The sequence below is a fragment of the Schistocerca americana genome, chromosome 4, assembly GCF_021461395.2.
Source record: "Schistocerca americana isolate TAMUIC-IGC-003095 chromosome 4, iqSchAmer2.1, whole genome shotgun sequence".
Taxonomy (NCBI): domain Eukaryota; kingdom Metazoa; phylum Arthropoda; class Insecta; order Orthoptera; family Acrididae; genus Schistocerca; species Schistocerca americana.
In genome coordinates this window covers 567,599,670-567,624,204 of record NC_060122.1, presented here as the reverse complement: position 1 = coordinate 567,624,204, position 24,535 = coordinate 567,599,670, and positions in this window count along the sequence as shown.

Sequence of the window (24,535 nt, the reverse complement as noted above, 5' to 3'; positions counted from 1 at the left end):
TAGTGTGCACTCGAGGTTTTTCAAGAATGTGAATCTGAGAGAAGCTACGCACTCGAGGTTTTTAGAGAAAGAGATCTGTTTTGTGTGAATCTGGGAAAGGCTATCTAGAATACTTTATTATTGAAATGGAAACTGAGATATAACGCATTCTTGTTTATGTTTGTGACAGAGAAGATTTCGGACGAATTTTAAAGGTATGTTTGTAGTTTCTTTGTAAAGAGAGAACTTCGTAATTTTTAGAGTCTTCTTATGTTGTGCAGTCTTTTCGTCAATAGGTAGAGTTGTAATGTTTTTATTTTTTATAAGCCCCAATAGCTTCTGATAATATTTTGCTATCAAATGTGTGCATTTATTAACTTTTCTGTACAATCTGCTTCAAAGGCGCTTCTGAAGAGATAATGCTATAGCTGTTACTATACCGCCAAAGAAATAAAATATTAGTTCAATATTGGAGACGTTAACTCTTGAGATTCCACTCAGGATATTGTAACTAGACCTTTGGCGTTTCGCTGATTCACTTCTGGCGATTTTCAGGCCGACTCCTTGAAAAATCAGCATCCAGTTTACTTACTCGCCGCCGTACTAATGTACTAGCGGCGTCTCTAACAACCTCGATGTAGGTATTACAGCAAAACAAAAGTTTTTGTTTTCTTAGTATGTAGAATGTGTCTCGTTGTTAGTCAGTGGATATTTAATAAAATTCTTGGCAGTCTGAAACTGTGCTTTTTGCTGAGATTCGAAACGGAGTTTCCTCCTGGGGATTTTCATACAAACTAAGCCATCCAATAATTTATTTTTCCATATGAAGTGAGGTGTCTAATAACACATTTTGACGGTTCGGCTTTCGAATTTTCCATACTTTGCAAGGGCTAATCCTCATGTCATCGTGGGCCTTGCGTCGATTATAGTCACAAAGTCACTGTGTTAATGTAAGTATTAATGTATGTATTCGAAATTATGCCCTCAGACTGTCTGAATTCGGTGACATAGCATCTGTTTAATGATCTTGTGACTGAAATGTCTTGTTTATTATGAACAGCATGGTCCGGTTTTACAGCGACGAAGTAGTCCTCCTTGTTTTTTCCTCAGAACTTCGAAGCCAAATACAGTCTCGTATCTCATGGATATAAAGTTTGAGATTTAATGAATGCATATTATGTTAAATTTAAAGTCGCTTTGGCGTTATTAATATGACCGTGGCGTTTAAAGTACGAGATACGAGAGTAAAATACTTTCTCCACAACCTCGTCACTGTCTGGCAGCTTATTCCGCGCAGAAAGAAATCTAAAGGGATTAGTAGTGACCATTAAGTGATAAAAAGACAGTTCCATTTACCTTTTCTTTATTTTTCTTTAGAACACTCTAGGTTATCAATTACCCACATGACCTAATATTAGCCACTTTTTTATGCTAAATACGTTAGAAGCCGCAGTAATAATTTAATTATATTCTGCTTCCATAAAGTGGTTGTTGGGCTTATTTAAAGAAGCGTCAATTTGCCAAGAATAATTAACCAGAACTACTCTCTGGAATGTTCACGCCTCCGCGGAGAGGAAGACGACTGCTCGGTCAGAGAGTTAAAAAATGCACATTGCTGCCTTGTCATGAATATCAGAGGCCAGCGCAGTGGGTGTCCATAGATGTTTACCTGATCTGAAGATTGACTATTAATTACATTTACGATGTTAACGTTACAGGTCTACTATGGAATCCATAAAATCTCTATACGGCTGTGTCTCATTCAACACTTCCGCCACAGGGGCGCTGTGTGAACTATATCGTAAAAGTGCAATCCCCCTCCTCCTCCCCCTCCCAGAAGAAAACTCATTATACTTTGTGACTAGCAGAAACCAAATCAGTGATTATTGTGCAGAGAAAGTTTGCGTCCCATTATGGGAAAAGAGCAGTTGATGTCAAGTTAATAAGAACGTGGGAATTTTTTTGCAACGGGGTCGGTTCAGAAACGGACAAGCAGCGGCAGTCCACATGCTTCGGAGGAGATTGTGCTGGCAGTTCACATCGCATTCACAAAGTCACCATACAAATCGATTAGGCAAGCATCACCGCCATTTCAAGTGCCAAAAAGTACAGTGCATAAAGCGGTTCTCATACGTCTTAAACTGAATGGGTACAAGGTCAAAATTGTTCAGGCATTACAACCAGATGGTCATCCAAAAAACCATGAACAATTTGCAGTGGACATGCGGAACTGTTTGGATGAGAACAATGATTTCTTGGAGCATTAGTGTTTTTCCCTTAGTCTACATTTCAGCCTCTGCTTGTGGCTCAGTTAACCGTCATCATGTCAAGGTCTGGGAATCACAAACACCTCACGTCGTACAAGAACACATCGAGGACAGTCCAAAGGCTAATTTGTGATCTGAGTTATTGTGTGATCGAGAGACAGGCCCATTTTTATTCCTTGAAAGCAATGTAAGCGGATATGTTTACCTAGAAATGTTTGTGAATTATGTCATTCCCAAGCTACAGGATATGCAACACACTATCATCTTTCGGTAAGATGGTGGTCCACCTGATTGGACTTCAGAAGTCCGCGATTTTCTTAGTGAAACTTATTGGCAGAGACGCCCCAGTTCCATGGCCCTCGACATCACCTGAAATTTTCCACTTAGATTTCTTTCTTTGAGGGTATGTAGACGATACTGTGTACGAAACAGCAGTTTCTGATGTCCTGATATTGCAACAACGCATCAGAGTTGCCACTGACAGCCGGTCGCGGTGGTCTAGCGGTTCTAGGCGCTCAGTCCGGAGCCGCGCGACCGCTACGGTCGCAGGTTCGAATCCTACCTCGGGCATGGATGTGTGTGATGTCCTTAGGTTAGTTAGGTTTACGTAGTTCTAAGTTCTAGGGGACTGATGACCATAGATGTTAAGTCCCATAGTGCTCAGAGCCATTTGAATCATTTGCCACTGACACAGTCACATAAGACATGTTGCGAAATGTGTGGCAAGAGACTGAATGCGGTCTTGATATTTTGCGTGTTATCAGGGGTGCACAAGTGATTTAAACGTTGAAAGGTATCGTCCGTAATAAATGTTTAAGTAAAGTTCAAAACGTAATGAGTAGAGGCATATGCGGTATAACGCATGTTTGGTTTACTGTCTCCAGTAAAGAGTTACATTGTTTTGTTATCAGGGTAAACATTTATGGACATCCTGTATATTGTAATAAAATTACTTTTCCTACACTGGAGTCTTTAAAATAAACATGAAATGTTACAACAGGTTATGTTTGACACACGTCGAACAACACTTATCAGTGTTGTATATAGGAAAGTGTGGCAAACTACATATGAGCATGGTGTGCTTCCTCTCAAGCATCATCTGATTCCTCGCATTGATTGCCCAAATTAAAATATATTACTACACTGGATAAAATAATTAAGGAACTTAATTATTTATCTATTATGTATTCTATTGCTTCTGAGCTAAGCTGAGATTGGCCTACAACGGATAGAGAAGGTACGTCAGCCGTGGTGAAGGCTGCTTCTCTAGCGGAAGAGCAACCGAAATTACGGTTCCTTTTCTCCAGCAGTAGAGGCCTAACTACGGGCCAGAAACATCTACTTGGTAAAAAATTAACCACTTACAAGCTTTAGCAGATACATAGACGGATGGACAATCATTAGATCGACCATAGCATGAAAAGGTACAGAAAGATAGTCAAGAGAATTGATATATTAGCTGCAACGGAAAGGAAGAAAATTTTAAAAGGACCAAAGGTGGTTAATAACACGATGAACTTTTACAGGAGAGTACCGCAAGACACCAGAGCTCAGGCAAGAGTGGCAGTACTTGTTGACAAAAAATTAGATCTAAAATAGACTCATATAGCTTTATTAAAGAACGAATTGTGCCTGTAAGATTAAAATACAACAGAAGCTACTTGACGGTAATATCAGTACATACACCAGAAGAAGGAAAGGAAAAGAAAAGAAAATAATTTTATTCTCTTTCGCAAAATGAAATAGACAAACAAAATAAAAAATGACTCATTGATTTTACTTGGGGATTTTAATCTGAGAGCAGGAAACCTGTTTAGAACTAATGGAACTGACACCCAAGGGGAAAGAATGAAAACAAAAAATGGACAAGAATTAACACAATTCAGAATTTTCTAATAACTTGAAAATTACGAACACCTTTTTTTTTTTTTTTTTTTTTTTTTTTTTTTTTTTTTTTAAATAAGGATGTTCACAAGTACACATGGTCACCTCAGTGTCAAAGGAACGTAAATAATTGATTACATAATAATTACAAAACAGCACCATGACTGATAACCGATAGAGTACATCGAGAATGTGACGTTTATTCCGAATATGGATATTTAATTGAAGATACTGGTAAACAAAGCAAGAAAATTTAAGAATGAGACACGATCAGCTTTTATCGACGGTGTCAATGTGTTTGGCAGATTGAGCAGGAGAAAACTTTGGTTAACGTTACAAGGAAATTGAATTCCACGACACTTGATATAGATCATGAATTTGTAATGAAAACATGGAGCAAAATAAGTAATAACGTCGTTTTAACCAACAAAGTGCTGAACAAGGTTTTTAACTTCCCTCCCCTGTGAAAGTTGAATTATTATGACTGAATATTTTGTAGTTACTTGAACGGAAACTTTTGGGCGAGAGAAGTCGCTTCCCCAATATTTTTTACACAATCATCTCGAACTCTCTAGGTATAAAATAAATTACTCCATCTGGAATAAAATCTCTGTGGCTCTACAGATTTCCGCCTATCGTGGACTCTGAAAGTTCTTAAAATAATCAAAGGCACAATCGTACGCCATGAGGAAGCCGTCTTGGGTGCTATTACGAACTCACTCTGTAACTTGGGAATCAGTGTTTAAGTTGTGTATCAGTTTCGATAAAGACCAGAATCTGTCCTCGTAAAATAGAGCATAAACGATGGTGGAGTAGGCTCTACTGATTTCCCAGGATACCAACTTCCCTACCAGTTACGACACACCAAGTACTGTTGCGAACCACAGAGAAGGGAGAAGATAGAATAACCAAATAATTGAACGTATCTCTCTTCCTTTCATGAAATTATATTTTTCCATAAACGATTTTTCTAGCTACACTTCAGTACACATCATCCTCTTGTATGCGATGAAACGTTATCATAATTCATAAAACTCCATTCGGTGTTCTAAATGGCAGCTTGCAACAATGCCGCTAATTATAATTTCCCAGTTTTTATATCACGAGTCAGAGATAATCTCTCTCGCAGTCGTAAGGAGTCTTTTAAATCAATTGCTCACTTTTGTATATATTGTTTGTCCTAACTAAAAGAAAATGGTACTAAATGTTGCGGACTGTCCAAGTTTATTAATTATAACTGATATAATAAGAAAGTCTCTTGAGGAAACAATAAACGGAGTTAAACTACAAAAGAACCAGTAAATAAGAACACTATTGAATGCTGACGGCCAGATTATAACAGACACTTCAGAAGAAGAGCTGCAAAGATATATTTTTAAATTAAATCAAATCGGCCCAAATTAGTATTTAAAAATATCTATAGAAAAAACATAAGCAATGGCATTCTGAGAGAAGCAACAGGTGCGCTCAACAACAGTAATAGAAAACAAAATCATGTAAAACATTATCTGTTGCAGTACTACTTTACGGACCTGAGGTTTCGATAGCAGACAAGGAAGACATGAATCGAATAGTGACGTCAGAAATAAAATGCCTCACTCAGTTAAAGGATGCGAGCTACAAGAATAAGGAACGAGGATATTGGAAATGAGTTTAAAATCTTTGCAATAGCATAAAAAGTCGGCGCATATAAACAGAAACAGAAGCACCCTGAAGGCAGAACGCAACAAGACAGACTGCCTAAAAAAGTTTTGCAATATATACTCAAAGGGGCAAGGAATATAGGTCGACGCCGGAATTGTTGGAGATAAGACTCTTGAGCCAGAACAGGTTCCCCGGAGAATAGGATGGAATTATATATCTTTCAGTCAAACATAGCAGCAAGCTGGGACTCTGCGCCCAAAACCACCACTATCGGTGTAATCGTTTCATACTCTTCTAAGATGTTACGAGAGATTAACACCAATCCTCAGTTGGATAGTTAACTGCGAATTTGGCCGATAGGCAATATATTGCTTCACAATCTGGCTCCAGTCGGAGGCAGGATAAAGGGAAGGTTTAACGGGAAGCTGGCGTCGATCTATGGCGGGTTTACACTAATGGGCTCCGTTCTTTAAACGGGCTGGGTCCGTGCAGTACATATATCTCCCAGTTCGTTTCTACACCGTCCGCAGGCACTTATCTAGAGAGATGTACTTTGGAATGATCCTCAGTTCGAAGAGTCACTGCATCTCAGTATAACGTTGACAGGAACCTGTTTGGAAAGAGATGAACTTATGCCGTAATCAACTAGTCTTGTTTGACATGAAATTACTCAATGTTTTCTGTTGATTTCTCGCGTCATTTCTTTGTAAAACTCATACAATATCCACTAATACCTTAGTCGGGAAAGCAGCCTGATTGTGAAACAAGTAACGGAATCACACAGATATAAATGGTGTGGTAGTGATTTACTAAATAATTTAGATCTGTGTGATTGCGTTACTTTTCTGACAATGAGCTAACCTTATGACAAACACATTTTTTAAAAAAAAGAGAGATAAGTGCACCAAGAACTTTTAATACAAGACATGTGAGGCGAATATAATGATGGTCATATGAAATTGCTCAGTTAGCCTTTTGGTATCGTCAGGAGAGCACAAGAAAAACAGTCACTTTTGCAAGAGTGCAGTTATATTTTGCACTGTCGAGTTTACTGAAGATTTTGCGAGAATACTCCGAGTCTTGAAATCCTGCGCAAACAGCTCCGCTCACATTTTCCACGAACTGTGTTTCGTATAACATTCAAACGTGATGGTACAACGAAATACACCGGACAGAGTATCAGGGAGATGCGCGTGTGCAGATAGGTGATAGCAACAGACGGGTGCATTGAAATCACGGTTTCCAGCACTTATCTGTCACAAATGACATCTGGAAATGACAGGTGAAGTCACTATACTTTCATAGCGTTATGCATCTTATTGTTTAGATGATGTTTTTCTGAAAGTCATATGATATTTCACTAGTGTCACAAATTCTGCATACCAATGAATACAGTAGTTTTCTTGCCGCTTTCCTCAATGAGGTTAGAAATTCTGTTGGAATGTTATCTATCCCTTCTATCACATTCGATCTTAAGTCTTCTAAAGCTCTTTTAAATTCAGATTCTAATACTGGATCTGGATCTTATCTCCTCCATATCGACTCCTGGTCGGGTATACTGCCAGAGTGGTTCAGTATTCATGCGGGGGACTTCCAACGACTTGTTGAGTCCATGCCACGCCGAACTGCCGCAGTACGCTGGGCAAAAGGAGGTCCGACACGATGTTGAAAGGTATCCCATGCATTTTGTCACCTCAGTGTACTTCCTGAAGTCTTCATATATGTCCCATCACCCTGTTTATTCTTACAGTCAGAACGCCTCTTCATCAGTGCATTTCGTGTATAGTATGAAACGCTTTGTTTCTCTCCATTTCTTTTCAGCCCGTATGTCACTTCAGTTCAGCGCTGAGCCATAGACGCACATTCTCAGAAATTTCATTCCCTGGGCCTGCGTAAAATGTTAATGAAATTGATATGGTGAGAAACGCTCTTCTTTGCCTGTGCTAGTCTGTTTTTATATCCTCTTTGCTTTGTCTGTCATGGGATAATTTGTTTCTAAAGTAGCAAAATTACTCTGCTTTGTCTACTACCTGTTCCCCAATTTTTGTGTTTAACTTACTGCTGTTCTCATTTCTGCAACCGAGCGAGGTGGCGCAGTGGTTAGCACACTGGACTCGCATTCGGGAGGACGACGGTTCAATCCCGCGTCCGGCCATCCTGATTTAGGTTTTCCGTGATTTCCCTAGATCACTTAAGGCAAATGCCGGGATGGTTCCTTCGAAAGGGCACGGCCGATTTCCTTCCCTAATCCGAGCTTGTGCTCCGTCTCTAATGACCTCGTTGTCGACCGGACGTTAAACACTAATCTCCTCCCCCTCCTCCTCCTCCTCATTTCTGCTGCCCCTCAATGCTATCGCTTCTCTTTAATTTACTCTCAACCCATATTCTTTGCTCAGTAGACTTCATTCCACTGAACATACCGTATAATTCTTCCTCATTTTCTAGGAGGACAACAAGGCAGCAGCGAATCTTTTTTCATATTCTTTCACCTTAAATTTCAAGATCACTTCTGAACCTTTCTTTTATTTCGTTCATTGCTTCTTCAAGACACAAACTGAAAAGTAGAGGCTATAGGCTGGTGCATCTCTGTATTACACTGAAGAGCCAAAGAAACTGGTATAGACGTTACAGTAATCAGTTATTTTAGTATAAGAAGGAGGTGAAATACTGTATCAGTAAATACTATGCGAAGTAAAAAGCTGCTTGCAAACGGGCCATAGACATTTCGTTTTGCACCCGAAACACTGTAGTGCCTGTTAAGTAAATTGAAGGTGGAGGGGGGAGATAAAAAAGGACTATTGATGTCATCTGCATCAGGACTTCATGCGGATACAGCGATAACGAGTGAAAATGTGTGCCGGACCGGGACTGGAAACCGGGATTTCTCGCCTACTGTACAGTTGCAAGAACTACTGCGTCACGAGGGGACAATGGTTACTGCACCTGCGCGTGCTGCTTCGTCACGCCCCTCGCCTGAGCCACACTCCCACCTAACGCCGGCTATTCGCCGTCCCTGTTTGTGTCCTGCATGCTCGCCCGCAACTTCCCGAGATTCCCGCAGCAGGACACATGTAATCGTGTAACCGCTCTGAAGACTCCTGTTTATTCTTCTGTCATGTCATTAGATGAAGACTGCAGGAGCCGACAAGCGCGAGAATTGCCGCACTATCAGATTAACAGGGCATGCATTCAAGTTGCTGAAGACAATAATACACGGAAGAATGGAAAAGAAAATTGAGGAAGTGTCTGATGACGATAAGTTTGGCTGTAGGGAAGGTAAAAGGCACCCGAAAGGCTTTTCTGACGTTGTGACTGATAATGGAAGCAAGACTGAAGAAAACTCAAGGCGCGTTCATAGGATTTGTCGACAGCGACAAGCGTTCGACAATGTTAAATGGTACAACATGATCAAAATCCAAAAAAAAATCTGGGTAAGCTATGGGGAAAGACAGTTAATGTGCAATATGTACAAGAACCAAGAGGCAACAATGAGACTGGAAGACAAGAACGAAGTGCTCGGATTAAAAGGGTGTAGGACATGGATTTAGTTCTTCGCACCTGCTGTTCAATCTGTATGTCGAAGAAGCAATGACAGGAAGAAAAGAAACGTTCAAGAGTGGGATTAAAATCCAGTGTGAAAGGGTGTCAGTGTTAAGATTCGCTGACGACGTTGCTATCCTCTGTGAAACTGAAAAAAAATTGCAGGATATCTCGAATGGAATCAACAGTATAATGAGTAGAGAATATGGACTGAGATAAAATCGAACAAATACGAATGTAATCAGGAGTAGCGGAAATGGCAACAGCGAGAAACTTAAATTCAGGACTGGTGATCACAAAGCAGATGAAGTCGAGGATTTCTGCTGCTTTGGCAGCAAAATAACCCATGACGGAGGAGCAAGGAGGATATAAACAGCAGACTACCTAGCCAACAAGGCTCAGAGTATCAAACGCACGTCTTAATTTGAGGTAGAAATTTCCGATGATATATGTTTGGAGCAGAACACTGTATGGTAGTGAGACGAGGACTGTGGGAAAACCGGAGCACAAGAGAACTGAAGCATTTGCGATGTGGTGCTACAGAAGAATGTTGAGATAGATGGACTGATGAGGTAAGGAATGATGAGATTCTTCGCAGAATCGGCGGGGGAAAGAATACACGAAAATACTGACAAGGAAAGGGACAGGATGATAGGAAATCTGTTAACACATCATGTAATAACTTCCATGATACTGCAGGGAGCCGTAGAGGGTAAAAACTGTAGAGGAAGGCAGAGATTGCAATACATCCAGCGAATAATTGAGGACGTAGGTGAAGTGCTACTTTGAGATTAAAAAGGCTGTCAGAGAAGAGGAGTTCGTTCGGACATCATCAGACAAGTCAGAAGACTGATGACTCAAAGAAAGGAAAAAAAAACTTGAGAAAAATTGAAAAAAGCCCCTTTATGCAAAGGAAAATGGGAGTTGGAATACAGAACAGCCAGGACCACTTTGGGATGGATACTCTAATGTGAATGCAGTTTCACATCATAACGTCACGGCAATAAAGTGTGGAATGCAGAAGAACTCTTCGCTCTAAGCAGAATGGGACTTAACATCTGAGGTCATCAGTCCCTAGACTTAGAACTACTTAAACCTAACTAACCTAAGGACATCACACACATCCATGACCGAGGCGGGATTCGAACCTGCGACAGTAGCAGCAGCGCGGTTCAAGATTGAAGCGACTAGAACCACTCGGTCGCAGCGGCCGGCGCAGAAGAACTATAAAATATGACAGTTATAAGAGAATGAGACACTGCGAAAGTTTTACGAAGTGGGAGTAAGTAAAGCTGTTCCACATAATGCATTAGAAGAGAATTATAGTAACACATTTCATTTCAAGCAGCCACCCTGATCGAATTTTACATTTAGATACTGAGAGATAAGATTACGTCTCAGGAAATTAGCTAATGTTTGTATATGAATCACATGTGAAGGGTGTTTTGGATCCTATTTTCTAAAACTAATAAAACTGATATTCCTCCGTTCTTCTTCCTTGCTGAGGCTCGCTGATATAAGGTTGTATAATTCCTGTAACTTATATTCTGTCTTAAATAATAATGCTACTTGAATTATTAACTTCTTATTTTTGTAGTATAGTACGAAATGCCGCGTTCCCGTACTGATGAAGTCGGTTTTCTTAAATTTTTGGCGTGTAAATTAGTTGGAAGTACGTCATTTCGGTGACGCGACGATCTCGGGCTACAAGGGTGCTATATATTTCCCAGTTCAACATTTGACTATCGAACCTGCAGTATATGTCTTTAATGAAATCCACTTAATTTTACGCAGAAATAACGATTTGCATTAACAATTAAGGACAAGTCGGTTTCTCATCATCAAGCTCGCCGATTTCCAACGACGACTGCTTGGCCTGAAACCAGTTCTTGTAAGAGAATGAAAATAAACTCTTGAGAGTAAAAATCATTTAACGCCATAAGAAAAGACTAACAAAGTTACTACCTTCTTGCGAATTTTATTATTACATGTTTTGCTTTCTTATCGGCAATGTAATGTACCCTCCCGCTGACAAAATTTTACTTACATGGACAAATCTAAAATAACAAAACTCATACAGAGGAAGAAAGGCGATACACTATACTGTTGACAGATTTACAAGGCAAATTTTATAACAATTTTCTGTCATTTTGTTATTACATATTGATTTTCTCAGTTTGATGTACTCAATGGAAACTGGAAAATAGTGACGAAAAGTCCGAATTCAAGGAAAAATAAGTCTTATTAAAAACAACACTGCAAAAAAGAATTTCAAACAATTTAAGAAGCATGCATAAACATTTCTTGGTTTACTTGCCAAGTCAGATTTGTATAAAATTCCTAACTTTCGATGGTAACCACCACCATCTTCGTCATTTTTTTATGGTGATGGTTGTGGTGGAGGCTTACCACCTATGGCGATTTTGCTACCTGTGTGATAGGTAAGGGAGAGGTATTAGACTTTATTCACTGGTCTGTATTTACAGGTGTTGGGCACAGAAAGGGTTAGTTTCACCTGTAGGAATGATGGTCGTACTTTTTATGTTATTTTTATCACTTGAATTGAGGGTATTTAGTGACCTGCAGATGTAACTCCCATCATCTGCCAGGACTGATCGTGCCACTTTATATTTGTGCCACCGCTGGGGAAGGATTGTGTCTACCGTTGCTAATTGATCAGTGGTGTGACTTAGCACGTCGATCTTGTCACATAGATTTTGAGCCTTCCCCCCCCTCCCCCCCCCCCCCCCCATTTTGGCGCAAGTAGTTTTCGTGGAGTGCATCATAGAGTGCCTTTGTCCTTATATTCCAGTGTGCTCTGGGGGTCTGTCGGAGACATTTGTTTTGCGTGACTTGGAGCTTCTTGAAACTGGTGTAGCATGTTGTGCCCCATGAACAAGCTCCATAGAGCACCATGGGCTCCACCGTGGCTTGGTATAGTCTCACCTGCAGGGCAACAATCAGATCCTTACTCCTGAAGAAGGGGATGAGAGGTCACAACGTTCTTAGCCCAGATTTCTTCTTTGCTGCGACGAGAAGGGTAAAGAGTAGTTTCGTGCACAGGTATACGCCCAGGTATTTTATCACGGGTGACCAATGCATGTGGTTTCTGATACGTAGCCTCGCACGGATGACTGGTCGGCTTCTTGTGAAAATAATGGCCACTATTTTATACGGGTTGGCCGTAATCTTGTGTAGTTGTGCGCATCGCTTCGTGAGGTCCAGTACTCAGTGCAATCTCGAAATCCCTTGAGCTAGTTTTCTGCAATCCCTTGATCTAATTTTCTGTTTCTTGTTAAAAACTCGCATAGAGTCTAATTAACACATTTCGAACTGTCGATATGTCATTGATATAGATGTTGAAAAGTGCTGGCGAGATAACAGATCTCTGCGGGATACCGGCATGGACTGGTTTCGTGGCGGAGTTCCTGTCGTCGGTGCGCACATACAATTTCCGCCTTGAAGTAAATTATCAAGTAGTTTCACGTAGCAGTCGTTTATGGTGGTGTTTCGGTTCAACTTGACACTTGAGGTTTCTCGCCAAACTTTATCTTAAGCTTTCTCGAAGTCCAAGACCAACACCAATTGTCGAATATCGTTTTTTAAAGTTTCTTGTATGGTTTAGATAATCTGTAGAAGTCTGGAGGAGAGTTTACTTTGGATCAGGTTTTTTGCAAAAACAGACATAATGTCTGATGGGATACCACAATCACTGGTTTTACAATATTACTTATAATCCGTCTGGATTGCAAAAATGTTTATTCACATGACCGGTTTCCGTTCCTCTAGAGCCATCTTCAGATCTGCAATTTCGGTTACAGGGGTAACCCGTCCACACACAGCAACCTTCACATGTTGCGTCACATGTCTGACTAAAGCGTACATATGTGGACAATACTTATTAGGAACGTAAAGCAAAAGGACGTTATCAACGTTAGTATGTGTCTTGTATGGACTATCATCTATGGCACTGAAAGCTACTTGACGAAGTATTCAAGATCGGTGTACAGAATCATTACTTGAACAAAGAATTGCCACTACTCTTGATAGTTTGGCAGAATTGCTTTGATGCTATCTCTTTTAAAATCACTATACCTGTGCTCTCAAAAGAGAGACATTTGTATGTAAAGCTAGATTTTTGACTTTGTAAATAACTTATTCTATTTCTTTTCATTCTGTTAAGTATGCAGCAGTAAGAAGTATTTTTTGTCTGACTTTCTTAGTTCCACTGAAATAAATAAATAAAACCTTGGTGTGTGAGGGAAATGCCTTGATTACTGGTCGGTCTGTACATATGTAATAAAACTGATTACTGTAATATGAGGATAAAATTGCGAATTTGTATTAATGGCTTTCAGGGTCCTATGGATAACAAAATTATTAACTGTATATGGGCTATTACATTACGACTTGGTTCTTTGTGAATGCCGAAAAAGTATTTTGCTCTGATTTGAGCTAACACACTGACCTTTCATGAGTGCTGAATGAAATTTACAATATAAAATATGCAAACATTAACTGTGCTATGAATAAATAAGTAATGTTTTTCTGGCGTACTTGAGCGGTGAAGTACCAAAGAATATCGATGTTTCTCTAACACAGGCCAGAATCGTAATGAATTATTAAACTTCATGGCTACGTATTTCTTGGTGTGGACTTTGTATAACTTTGTCACAGAAATGTGTATATATTTATCCTGTAAATTTCTTACTTCTACGGTACACTATTTCACCGAAATTTTGCGACCCGTGGGGGCGACATTAATGCACATGTTTGTAAGGAATAAGTACTGAAAGACTACGATCCAGTGTACGTGATTTTAAAAATATTTTTGCGGTCCCTAGACTTACACACCACTTACAGTAACTTAAACTAACTTATTCTAAGAACAACACACATACCCATGCCCGAGGGAGGACTCGAACCTCCTGCAGGAGAGGCCGCACAATCCGTGACATGGCGCCTCAAACCGCGCGGCCACTCCGCGCGGCGATGATATAGAAGGGCGCTAGTAAACACAGTAGGGTGCTCGCGCTTCTTGAAATGGACAACCGGATTAGTACACCAACAAAAACCCTGTAAAGTATTTTGCACTTAACTGAGTCGAGGTAAACAAACTGTTTTCACGCTCGTCGTGCTGCGTGGAAGCTTGGAATCCTCTTTAATTGTGGTGAGAAAGTTTTATCTGCACTAGAGTTCACTAAGCAGCTGTGTAAACTCATAACGATAACTGTGTTGCAGCGTGCAGTAACCGACAATCCCGTCGGACTCCAGAAATCTTGATTGTGCAAGTGAAGTACTGTGTGCACGGACACTATTGACTTAAATTGTTCAGTAAATTTAGAGGAAAAATTACTCAACAGATACCCTTTTCGGTGCATCTTCTAGATATTAATTTAACAAGACCGTTACTAAGCTCATCTCACAGCACAGAGCAATAAATGATAATTTAAATCGTAGTGCCATGGACGCTAAGCAATAATGCAAACACAAAAGATAAACGACCCCATCAAGCTAAACACGGATCATTTTCATGTATTTAAGTCATTCTCTGTTATTATTACATATGTGAAATATTACTTGTGTTCTAACAAAATTGTTACTTGCATTGCTACTTATGTAAGTCGTGTATTACGTATTTCTTATTCTTTTGTACAATCGGTACTTGTAACCCATTACTATGGACCACGTGATACCTCTTTGAGATGCAACCAAACAACGCGGAGGCATGACACTTGCTTTTCCGATAATCAACCTCACTGTCCGAATTCTGTCCTTCATGATGGGTCCTTGTGTATCTGACATTAGTGGCCTGTATCCTGTCCTTAGGGTCCCTATGGACGTCTTACCTAGCTTTCGTCAACTGAATCAACCGACCACCACCACAAACCACCATCCCCAAACTCCTCATATCTAATGTCATGAAAAACATGAAGTGAAATCACTGTCTTATTGTAGTTTATTACGCGTCATATGTCACTTGAAAATACAGTGCACCGTACAAGTGATATAGCCCGTCGTTCTAGTCATAATTCCGATTCCTCTCTCTTTACCTTCTGAGGATAATCACGCGTCATATGCCATTCTTTGCGACACCTGAAACATGCGCCACTCCCCCTTGTTACGTTGTTTGTCGTCTGTCTCACTGGTTGTCTATGCTTGTCTGTGCCCAGTGCCTGATGCCGATCAGCCTGCCAAGCTTTCTCAAATTGGCTCACTTGGCGAGCTCGCGCAGAGCAGCAACAGAGGAGACTGCCACACTTACTTCACCTACACTATGTGTTCAAAAGTCTACGGACACCAGGCTGAAAATGACTTACAAGTTCGTGGCGCCCTCCCGGAATTCAGTACGATGTAGGCCCACCCTTAGCCTTGATGACAGCTTCCACTCTCGAAGGCGCTGGAAGGTCTCCTGGGGAATGGCGGCCCATTCTTCACGGAGTGCTGCACTGAGGCGAGGCACCGATGTCGGTCGGTGAGGCCTGGCACGAAGTCGGCTTTTCAAAACATCCCAAAGGCGTTCTGTAGGATTCAGATCAGGACTCTGTGCAGGCCAGTCCATTACAGGGATGTTATTGTCGTGTAACCACTCCGCCACAGGCCGTACATTACGAACAGGTGCTCGATAGTGTTGAATAATGCAGTCGCCATCCCGGAATTGCTCTTCAGCAGTGGGAAGCAAGACGGTGCTTAAAACATCAATGTAGACCTGTGCTGTCATAGTGCCACGCAAAACAACAAGGGGTGCAAACCCCCTCCATGAAAAACACCACCACATCATAACAGCACCGCCTCCGAACTTCACTGTTGGCATTACACACGCTGGCACATGAAGTTCACCGGTCATTCGTCATACCACACCCCGCTATCGGATCGCCACATTGTGTACCGTGACTCGTCACTCCACAGAATCGTCCAATGTTTACGCTCTTTACACAGAGTGAGGCGTCGTTTGTCATTTATGCTTATGAAAAGCCCCTTGACCATGATATCCAAGTTTTCTCACCTCCCGCCTAACTTTCAAAGTACTTGCAGTGGATCCTGATGCAGTTTGGAATTCCTGTGTGATGGTCTCGATAGATGTCTGCATATCACACGTTACGACCCTCTTCAACTGTCGGCGGTCTCTGTCAGTCAACAGACGAGGTCGGCCTGTACGATTTTGTGCTGTACGTGTCCCTTCACGTTTCCACTTCACTATCACATCGGAAATAGTGGACCCAGGGATGTTTAGGAATGTGGAAGTCTCAAGTACAGACGTATGACACATGTGACGCCTAGTCACCTGACCACGTTAGAAGTGCGTGAGTTCCACGGAGCGCCCCATTCTACTCTCTCACGACGTCTAATGACTACTAAGGTCGCTGATATGGAGTACATGGCGGTAGCTGGGAGCACAATGCACCTAATATGAAAAACGTATGTTTTTGGGCGTGTCCGGATACTTTTGATCAAATAGTGAGTGTATAAAAGAAAATAAGTGTAAAATGCGCATATAGACAATTGTGTAATATATGCTATGTGCCACTCATCCCGGGCGGTACACTTTATTAAATTAACTTGACACAGAACGGTAGCTAAAATATTCATAATTTATACTGCGTTGTGTATCAAATTATGAATGAATGCGTGTTTTGCAACGACTTGTGATGTATTTAATCGTGTAAAGTGTCAAACTTTGAAGGCCCCGCCACAGATTTTCTCAGGTTTCCTCTTGATTGCGCCTAAATGAACGGCCAGGTGCGGGGGAGGGGGGAGTGCAAATTTACGTAAATACATACCTGCGCTTAGAACTAAATCCGAAGTTTAATCTTAAGTCATGACACCTCGTGTTCTACTGCAAAATTTTATCGAATCCGTAATTCTTACATCAGTTACATCCAAGTCATGATAGATAGGTCATTCCCTAACACACGGATTTACTGAACTGCTGTCAAGAAACAATTGTGTTGACCAAAAACCTCCATCTTCCTTTTGCAAAGGCTACGAAATTGTATTCTAGTACGTCGCTGTTCAAACTCTTGAGTGAAATGTATAAAGTGATACTGAATGACGTATCCATGTGCTACGATAGAAATTTTATCCGCTATTCAAGGACACTCTATAACAACACATTTCATTTCAAGCAGCCACCTGACTGAAGTTGACAATTAGATATTAGAGATAAATTACGTCTTAGAAAATCAACTTCATCTTATATAAGAATTATTCGTGAAAGACATTTTCGAGTCTTTTTGTTAAACTTATAAAATTGATATTGCTTCCTTCTTCTTCTTCCTCGCTGAGCTACGCTGATACAATGTTGAATAATTCCTGTAACTTGCATTCTGCGTGAATAATAATGCTGTTTAAACTTGCACGGAATCCAACGTTCCACTACTAACGAAGCTTGTTTTGTATAGTTTTTGGCAAGTAATTTAGTTAAAAGTACGTAGTCAGTTCAGTGACACGAAGACTGTGCGCCATAAGGGCGCTATCTTTTTCCCAGTTCAACATTTGTAACTCTAACCTTCAGTCTATGTCTCTCAATGAAGTCTGATTATTGATATGAGGAACTAACGCTTTGCATTAACGAGTAACGACAATTCGGTTTCTCGTCATTAAGCTCGTTCCTTTCCAACGACGACTGCTTGACCTGGAGCTAATACATATAAGAGAATGAAAATGAGCTCATAGCAGAAAAAAATCATTTGGTGCCATAAGAAAAGATTAAGAAAGCTATTACCTTCTTTCCAGTTTTACTATTATGTGTTTTTCTTTCTTATCGGCAATGTAACGTATCCTCCCTTCGATAAAATTTTACTCTCCAGAACAAATTTAAAATAACGAAATCCACACAGGACAGGGTTAGAAATAACAAAATTTAGGTTACTGAAAAAAGAAAGCAAGAGGAATCGCAGTGCTTTATTTCAGTAATGTGTGAAAGAGAATTGTAAAGATAATGAACCGTTGTAGAGTCATCTTTAATACAGCAATGTGTGAAACAGAATTGTTAAGATATTGAAAAGTTGTAGAGTCATTCAGAAATGACACTATATACGGGAGGATAAAACGTTATTTTGAAGAAGGAAAACTATGAAGAATGGCACCATTGTTAAGTGTCGATCTGGGCGAACTTATGGAAGAAGTGAATAGAAGCCTGCACGACAGAGAACTATCCTGCTGTAGCACAGAAGAGGAGGAGGAGGAGGAGGAGAAGGAGAAAGTTAATGTGGAAGAAATAGTTTCTCATGTAATGCGGTGAGTTTAATGGAGGTTGAATGATTTAAGGCTACCGGAAGTCGGTCTATTACTGTCGATGGTATAAAATCAGTGAATTTTATAGGCACTACCCTAGACTGATTTAATGTTCTAGGTGAATAAATCATCAAATATTCCCTGATTTTTCCGGGGGAACGCGGATGGAAAGGAACTGTTGAACGATAAGGCTTGTAACAAGAAATGGAGGGAAACACGAAGGGCGATTAATTGAGTGTGAGTTGGGATACAACTTTGAAATCATTTTTTAAAGATCTGCCAGGTTGAGACAGTCTCAAGAAAACAGCAATAAAATACTACATTTTCTGAATATAGACTAGACTGGAACAGACTGATGACTCAGCATGAATACCTGAGCTCATGCAGAAACACAAACTAATAACCACTGATATAGCAGATCCAAACGATCCATCATGTATCAATGATACGCTTTCTCAGTAACACAAACATAACTGAAAAACACAAATTCAGTAGAAAATTATTCATTAATTGACATTAACAAGAATCTAGCCAACCAGCCATAAGATTACTAATTCCTATTACCAGCATTAATCTCGTAGGTATCAGATAAGAATGTAAAGAAACATTTTGAATTTAGCAGTTTACAAAGTGGAGAACCAATAATTGACATCAATTCATTAGAAAGGGGCTGTTCGGAAAATCACCATGCCAAGCACTCAGCAAGTCGGTCTTAGCCATATAACCGTATATTAGGAAGAAAAAGGAAGGTAGATTGGATTTAACATCCCATCAACGTAAGGTAATTGGAGAACAAGCTCAGGTCGATTCAAGCATGGCAAGGAAATCGGCCATGTCCTTTCAAAGCAACCATCCCTGCATTTGGTTGGAGTGATTTAGCAAAATCACGGGAAACCTAAATCTGCATGGCAAGATGCGGACTTGAACTGTCGTCCTCCCGAATGTGAGGCAGTACATTATGACCAAAACTTTGAAATGCACGGCTTTCAAGAATCCGTGAGAGGCAAATAACATGGTGCATTAAACTTATTTCGTCAAATACATTGTCAACTTGAGTAATTTGCAGAACAAGCATACACTAAAACAGTACCCTAATGTTTAAAAGACAAAACATATCTTCCCTTATTCTCTGCTTGGTGACAAGAGGCCAGCTTACTCTCACAGCCAACATGTCCACACCAGTCGTGACTCACGGAAATTACACAACTTCCGAAATGTCTTATGATTCCACTACGACGTGCTTCCAACATTACAAGTCTGAAGGGCGACAGAGTGCCCCACCACATGAACGATATCAATTCAGCCAGGGCTAATTCACGTGTCTGAATACAACCATCGCACAAAGTTCTCAGACCTGTTCCACCAAACCACCAGGACTGATAGACGGCGGGGGCACGTTACTCTAGAGACCAGCAGTGAGGGCACACCGCACAGTCCATAGTCCTCCTAAATTCGCTGTCACATCGTAACTGTCCGCCACTGCATCTTCAGTGTGTCCGAGCGCCACGCGAACTCTTCACGCCCACAGGCGGTACAGACCACGACCTCCATCCTTATAAAAGGCGGACGATAGAAAATAGTCGGGAACAGTGTCGACGTGACACATACTCCACTCCTCCTCCCCCCATAAATTTAAGACGGTGGCGAAAACAAGCTTCATTAACTCTTAACTCTCGGCTTAATCTGATGAGGAGCGCTGTAATCTCCTTACCAGTGCGCTATTACCAGGTGAATAACTCTTCTAATACGCAATGGCCCTCTACTCCAGGGCAAAAATTCTTTCAGAGATCCCTTCAACCCCGTTATTGACCCTCTGGAAATTATGAATGTAGACAAAATCACCAACTCGGCAAGTATTTAGTAGGTGTTGCTATTTGTAATGCTTAGCTTCATTCCTGTGAGCCTGCTGGATATTTCTGCCGGTCAATCTCCACTACACAGTAACCTGTTGGGGATTCTTCCCTTCAGGCAATAGATCCTCGATTGCCTACAGGTTGCACAGTTGAATCGCTATCTGATAACATAGAAGTAACTTGGCTTGCGTTGATCAATGAGCCTACTGACAGAATTTATTGAATGCCTTGATCAATCATCGCCGGCCGCGGTGGTCTAGCGGCTCTAGGCGCTCAGTCCGGAACCGCGCGACTGCTACGGTCGCAGGTTCGAATCCTGCCTCGGGCATGGATGTGTGTGATGTCCTTAGATTAGTTAGGTTTAAGTAGTTCTACGTTCTAGGGGACTGATGACCACAGATGTTAAGTCCCACAGTGCTCAGAGCCATTTGAACCTTGATCAATCAGGGTAGAGAATGGTCCCAAGTACATTGATCCTTATGATGGTACGCCATCAGCGCAGATATTCTCCATTATTCTACTTAAATTCTGGGTGACCACCCGGGTCATCGCCCCTCTGGTAGGTAACAACCATACAAATCTAGTACAGGTATCACTTCAAACAGGTACATATTTATTCCACTATCTAGATTTCGGCAGAGGACTGACAAAATCAATTTGCTTGTGTTGAAGTGCCTTATTATGGGCTACAAAGCCACGTACACGACCTTGGTATCCTGAACAGGTTTACTCAGAGCACAATTATGACTGTTGGCTACTGTTTTGTGAATCTCTGTGTCCATTTACGGCCGTAGGGAAGACTCCCAGGACTTCTCGCGTGTTTTGTATGCCCCGAAATGCCCTTCGCCCCCACTGGAAGTTGATGGAAATACTTAAATAACAGCGGAACCACCTTCTCAGGTGCCAGACCTTTCGGTTGTCCCGGGCTGCGCACCTTACAACACATCATCCGATCTTTCATCAGATTAGGGTCGACACGCTCATCATCCTCAGTCCTCTGCTTCACTTCAGGCGTTCCTACCACTCTTGAAATTCTCTATTATCTCGAACAGACTAGAGATCTGTTTCAGGATGGAACTATTTTTAATTGCAGTTCCTGTTTATCGCCTGAAGGATGATGTGTTGGACTATCATTCTACTGTTCATACATGCATCTTGAAGAGTCAGCCAAAACTTTCTCAGAGCCCTTGATACTGTGGACCCAAATCTGAATGTGAGAATTCTGATAGCCCACCTCACAATTCGTCCTCTCTTTCGGGGCTTGATTATCTGTTTCCAGGATAAATTTCTGGTGTTTCGGGTAGTACTTAAATTTCTCCACCCCAAACAAAACAGTGAGGGCTTCTAGCTCATGTATGGAGTACACCCTCTCCAACTCATTTAGCCCCTTAGAGACATAATCAATAGCCCTCTGCACCCCTTCGTTTTCTTATAACAGAACTCCGCCAAGTCCTCGTCCCGGGGCATCAGTTTGTAAAATAAATTCTTCACTAAAACGTGGTAGAGCGCAGACAGTAATGCCTGTTTAAGCGCTAATAACGCAGCTTCCATAGAAGGACCTCAAGTAAATTTACACCCCTTCTGGTGCAATTCATTCAGAGAAGCCGCTTTGTCAGCAGACCCCTCAATGTACTTACGGAAGAAATTCGCCATCCTGACAAATCGAGCAACTTGTTAAACATTACAAGGATGAAGCACCTGATTTATAACCTTCACTCCGTCAGAATCGATGCGGATCTTCTTTCCAGACACAATATGTCCCACGAATTTCATCGAAGGAGAGGCAAAAAGCACCTTCTCAGGATTTACTGTGAGGTTTGCCTTCCGCAACCGCCCAAATACTTCCTCCAGATGTACCAGATGCTCCTGAATCGAGTTACTTTAGACCACTAAGTCGTCTAAGTAGTGGTGCATGAACTTGATCTTCACATCAGAAAAAACAAAACGCATCAGTACTGACAAGACGGCAGCCCCTGTCGCCAGCACGAAAGAAATTCAATTAAATTCAAATAAATTCCAGTCAGTGGCGAATGCAAGGTATCTGGCTTTAAGCTTGATTAAGATCTTATGTGATGAAAACGTGGAAGCCTCGGAACCACTCAAAGCATGAGTGAAGGTCCTGCGAACGTACTGAAAATCGACAGTGGGAAAAGGAAGAGAAGAAAACGAAGTAGGTGAATGTGGACTGGAGGAAAGGAATGCAAGAGGACCTGGCAGATTTTACACAGAGGATAGTTTAATCATCATTAACACTTGATTCAAGAATCATGAAAGAAAGTTGTATGCGTTGAGGAAAGCTGGAGACACCGGAAGGTTTCAGAGTGATTATATAATGGTAAGACAGAGATTTTCCAACCAGATTTTAAACTATAAGACACTTTCAAAAACAGGTATGGCCTCTGACCACAATCTACTGTTAATGAAATGTGGATTAAAACTGAAGAAATTGCCAGAAGGTAGGATATTAAGGAGACGGGACCCGGATAAGTTGAAAGAACCAGAGGTTCTTGAGAGTTTCAGGGATAGCATTAGACAACGATTGACAAGAAGATGGGAGAGGGATAGAGTAGAAGATGGATGGATAGTTCTGAGAGATGAGATGGTGGAGGCAGCAAAGGATCAAATAAAGGTAAAAGGCAAGGACTGGTAGAAATCCTTGGATAATATGGGAGATATGGAATTTAACTTTGAAAGGAGAAAACATAAAAGCACAGTAAATGAAGCTTGCAAAGGGAATACAAATTCTAAAAATGAGATTGACAGGAAGTGTAAAATAGCTAAGCAGGGATGCCTAGAGGATAAATGTAAGGATTTAGAAGCATATATTTATAGGGGAAAGATAGATCTTCCTACATGAAAATTAAAGACGCCTTTGGAGTAAAGAGAAGCTGCTGTATGAATGTCAAGGGCTCAGATGGAGAACCGGTCCTAAGCGAAGAAGGGGAAGCTGAAAGGTGGAAGGAGTATATAGAGGCTCTAGGCAAGGGAGATGAACTTGAAGGCATTATTATATAAATGGAGGGGGACGTAGATGAAGATTTAGTGGGATGTATGACACTGCGAGAAGAATTTGACACAGCACCGAAAGACCTAAGTAGAAACAGGGCTCCGGGATTAGACGACATTCCATCAGAATTACTGATTGCCTTTGGAGAGCCAGCCATGACAAACCTCTTCCATCCGGTGTGCAAGATGGATTACACAAGCGAAATACCCTCAGACATCAAGAAGAGTGTAATAATAAATCAAATTCCAGAGGAAGCAATAGCTGAGAGGTGTGAAAATTACCAAACTGTCATAGTTGCAAAATACTAACACGGATTATTTACTGAAGAAAAACTGGTAGAAGCCGGCTTTTGGGAAGATCAGTTTAGAATTCGGAGAAATGTAGGAACAGGCAAGACAGTGCTGACCCTACGACTTCTCTTAGAACGTATGATAATGAATGGTAAACCTACGATTATAATATTTATCGACTTAGAGAAAGCATTTGACAAAGCTGATTGGAATACTCTCTTTGAAATTCAGAAGCCAGAAGGGGTAAAATACAGGCACCGAAGGGCTATTTACAGTTTGTACAGAGGCCAGACGGCAGTTATAAGAAACGAAGGGCATGAGAGGGAAACAGTGGTTGAGTCGGGCGTGACACAGGATTGTAGCCCACCCCGATGCTATTCAATCTGTACATTGAGTGCGCAGTAAAGGAAACCAAAGAAAAATTTGGAGTACATCTAAAATACAGGAGAAGAAATAAAAGCTTTGTGGTTTGCCAATGACATTGTAATACTGTCAGAGATAGCGAAGCACTTGGAAGGGCAGTTGAACGGAATGGTCAGTGTCTTGATACAAGATGAATACGGCGGCCTCATCTCCCACGGGACGTGGAAGAAGGATGGGGAGGAGTAATACCTCGTAAAAAAAATCTGGGTTCTTCTGGCTCCAGATGGTAGCACCCTGTGATGACCCCTGCCTAGAGTTACGGGTGAAGCCCGGTCATCGGCCTCAAAGGCAGAAGGAATCCTAACTCCCAACTGCAGATAGGATCGAAGAACCTAATGCAGGAAAACATGAAAAATAATCATTTCGGACTAGCAATCCGATCTTACCTTGGAATTTATTTCCTATCATGTT